This window comes from Pogona vitticeps, chromosome 2 (assembly GCF_051106095.1).
Source record: "Pogona vitticeps strain Pit_001003342236 chromosome 2, PviZW2.1, whole genome shotgun sequence".
In the NCBI taxonomy this organism is placed as follows: domain Eukaryota; kingdom Metazoa; phylum Chordata; class Lepidosauria; order Squamata; family Agamidae; genus Pogona; species Pogona vitticeps.
The window spans coordinates 34,838,976-34,843,387 of NC_135784.1; positions in this window are offsets into that span (position 1 = coordinate 34,838,976).

A 4,412-nucleotide genomic window follows, 5' to 3' on the forward strand; every position below is an offset into this window, starting at 1 on the left:
CTTGTTCCTGTGTCTGCGTGATTCGTCTCTACTAGCATGACCCCCCGAGCAGAGAGTTCCAGACTGGAGATTACCATGAATTGATAAAACTGCAACCTGAATCAGGACCTGCATCTTTGCTGTTAGAGTGAAAAAGGATTGGATGCACAGTTTGTTTCCTGTATAAAATGTATGCTAGGCTGCCATGAGCTCTTGGCATGAGGAAAAGTTGTTCTCAGAAGTATCCCTTTGACTCTTTTTCCCGCTATGTGCACACTTGCTTAAGTGTACTGGATTTATGCCATGAACTACTGTATGCATTCCATTATTCAGAGATACCATGTACACCTGACATTTGCAAGATTTAGTACTAATTATCATGACAAATATTTTGTTGGCAAATCAGATGGATTTTATTGTGGCATAAACCAAATTTTCCCAATCTGTTGTTCTCTAGAAGTATTGGTTAATACTTTTCATCATTATTGGCTTGGGGTGATGCTAGTTGTAAATACAGCGTATCTGGAAGATGCCAGATAGGCATGATATAAGCTTTTGCGGATTAGAGCCAGCAAATGGAAGAATCTTAGGTAAAGGTAAAGGTTCCCCTTGACAATTTTTGTCCAGTCGTGTTTGACTCTAGGGGGCAGGGCTCATCCCCGTTTCCAAGCCACAGAGCCAGCGTTTGTCCGAAGACAATCTTCCGTGGTCACATGGCCAGTGCGACTTAGACACGGAATGCTGTTACCTTCCCACCGAGGTGGTCCCTATTTATCTACTTGCATTTGCATGCTTTCGAACCGCTAGGTTGGCAGGAGCTGGGACAAAGCAACGGGAGCTCACTCCATCACGTGGATTCGATCTTACGACTGCTTGGTCTTCTGACCCTGCAGCACAGGCTTCTGCGGTTTAGCCCGCAGCGCCACCACGTCCCACCGGAAGAATCTTACAGATTACTTTATCAGTTCTGAAGAAATATCTTTTTCCATATGATTAAAACAAAGCATATCAATGTAAAAGTTGCTACCTTTGCTCAGCATCATGGCTGGGTTACCTTATCAAGTATATGAAAAACAGATGTAACAGAGGCCAGCCTTCCCATCTTTGTTATTGAGATGATAGCCAGTACATTGTGTGCTTACACCAAACTCAGAAGTTACTATATCAGTTAAAATGTTTGAGAACAAGAGTTTTCTCTGATGTGGATTTCATACATGGAGGTATGTGTGGGAAATGGCTGTCTTATCTTATAGAGTTGGAAGGAATAGACACTAAATTGTATGCTGAAGTTTCTTCTTAGTTGAAAAGCAAATGTAGCTTAGATAAACAAAAGGGTTGTGTCATTTAGATAGGAGCGGTGGTTACTCTTACTCTTTGAGAAATTTAAAAAGGTAGACTCTCATGCATTTATTCACACACACAAGCTTACTGAGCTGTGAACATTTGGCAAACTAAAAGAAACATCAATTCCTTCTCTCTTTACACTTTCTGAACTGATCAGAAAGCAAAGAAATTAGAAGAGTCCAAAGCCTCTGGACAATCTAAAGGGTTTCCACCTGAGCCTCAGAATGATACCTGTGAGAAAAGAACCAACTTCTGTCATTTGTCCCCTGGCAAACTCATATTGTAAGACATGAGCAGCTTAGACAGAAACGAGCAAAGCCATTGTGTGGAAGTGGTTTGGCTTCAGAGTTAATGAGCGAAGTACCTCAAGGGAACCTCCCCCAAAAAAAATTTGAATTAGGAGGGGAATGGGAATACAAGTAAGTGTGGGATATAGGAAATAATGCAGATATGGCTATTAGTAGAGTTTAAGTCAATGGTAAATGGAATTGATGGAAAGTACAAGAGTAAGCCAGGGAAATATAAACATTAGGTTCTTAGTTCATGTGGAGCAGGAAGTAGGTCCGTCTTTCCTGTTAAAAAGATGTCAGGACTGTTACCCAGCTGGTCTTGGAAGTCCCTCAGGTGGCCTTGCAGGCTCAGATTGAGTTGAGTTTCTGTTTGAGGAGTAGATACTATCTTGTCTTTTGCCTCACATGGTATATAATACCACAGCTTGGCTGGGCAACAGAGGAGCCCAGCACCCTATGTGGACTGAGCAAGAGGAGATGAGAAGATCTTTTTTTTATGGGTGGGGGATAGTGACTGAAGTGAAATAAACCTTTTCTGGTCCCTTACAATTTCCTCCCAGAAGTGCCTTTCTCCTCATCTAGCCTCCAACTGCTGAGGAGAAAAAGCACTTTGGGGGATACATGTGGAGAGGTAAATCATGGTAATAACTCTAGTCCATGTGCCTCTTCTTTTTTTTTCTTTTAAAAATTGCACCCATACATATTCCCCTAGCTTGCTTTGCCACCATCCTGGTTTATTTAGCCCCCAAAATGCACCCCAAAAATGTTTTCCAGGAATTGTTACACTTTAAAGGTTCCTCGGCAGACATTGGAGGGGGGGGGGCTTTCCTGAGGTTGGGAAGGCTGAAAACTGCTAAGCTACATAGCTCAGTCGTTTCATTACCTCTTTTGGGTCTGCCTTTACATTTTTACACAGATGCCTGAGAGAAGACCGAATGGGTTTTCTATCAGGGAGCGAGACCCGGGGAGGGGGGGACATCCTTGGCCTCCTTTTCACATGACAAAGGGCTCTGGCTGGGGCCCTGCCTCTCCCTTCATGTTCTCAGGCTCAACCCTTCGCTCCTCTGCCTTAGAAAAGGGGCCCTCTGTTTGTCCTGTGAGCCTGGTTGCTGCCTGCTATGTGGAGACTTAACTACAGGACGGGGGAATTGTTTGCTGGCTTGACACCATGGTAACAGTGCGGGCCATCCATGGGAATGTGCCCCCGATCTGAATTCTCATGAGCTTGTAATAGGGTCTCTGTGTGTGTGTGTGTGTGTGTGTGTGTGTGTGAGAGAGAGAGAGAGAGAGAGGGCATTTGGGACAAAATGAAGAAGAAACTTGATACATAACATGCATAAGTAGCTACAATAATAATACTGAGTATTTATGTAACACTTTTTTATTTTATTTTATTTTATTATTTTTTTTATTTCAACATTGAAAAAGCTTGCCATGCTTTTTCTGAGTTGCCCTTGTTGTTATTAATGTGGAGTTAGTATTATACATCTGTGTGAGTCAAGGAAAGCTGGGGAGAAGCTGAACAACAGTGTTCCTAAGGTCTCCTGGTAAACTGCTAGCTGATCTCACAGACACATTAAAGCAGGAGACCTTTTGTCCCCCCCCCTACCTTGTTTTGTCTTCCAACTCCCTGACTCTTAAAGAATTTTTTAAAAGAATTTTAAAGAACTGTTGAGTACTGTAGTCCAAAAAACCTTTGAAGGGCCAGAAGTTCCCTATACTTTGAACCAGAAGAGTTTCTTTAACTGACAATGTTGCAACAGGTTTGGGGGTCTATTTCAGATGAGGCGTTTTGGGTTCACTCTTATTACCAAGAGCTCAGTTGCTTCGGGTACAACCTGCCATGCCATGCTATGCTCAGAAAATGCAACCCTCCAGCTATGGGCCTCCAGTGCTAGATTGAATGCAATATGGAAATAGTTTAGCTTTGGGGAACCCACTCTACCATTAATAAAAAAAAAACAAGACCTCATGACTTTACACAGAAGTAGGAAACAACAGGTCACTATCAAAAGTTTAGAAAATACTTGGACCCCCATGGGCAGTGTTAAGTAAGTAAAACTTTTATTGCATATAGCCAAAGCCCTTGAAACTCTTGAACCCCTACATCTTCAACCCATACAGGCAGTTCATTTAAAAGGGCAATGAAAACAATAAAGATAAAGGGCCAGAATCTGCTGTGTGTGCGTGCACGTAGCCCTGCATTCACACACAGATAGACTTTACTTAGGTTTTAAATTGGGAGGTTGGAGAAGTGCAACTGCACAAGATTGTCTTCGTTTGTAACAATTAAAAACATTGCATTAGTCATCTTGCACATCACTAGCAAATTTCAGTCATAAATAATTGAATCAGGGCAAAACGTTATAAAATTCCTTACCATAAGAACAGGCTGAATTATCTTATGATGATTACAAAAACAAAACAAAACACACATTGCAGCAAGTGAAAGCTTTAGGCTGGTAATACTTAATGATATTTTAGTTATACAGAATAGCCTGTGCGGGTAGGAAACAACTGGAATCAATGGCTGACTGTATTCAGTTCTCCTTAGTCTTTCTAGTAGACAGACCCCTGCTTAAAAACAATGGTGAGGATTTTCCTGTGCAATTGTCAAGGCATGAAATCTTTGTTTCCTGGGCTACCAAGCGGCTATGCACCTGCCTATCTCCATCCTCCTGCGTCTCCATGGTACCCAGCAGCAAAGTGGACTCCGTTTCCCAGAATGCAGCAAGCCGGCCTGATGCCAGGCCCAGCAGCCAATGAGGCATACAGTGGGAGGGGAATAGGAGCAGAAGC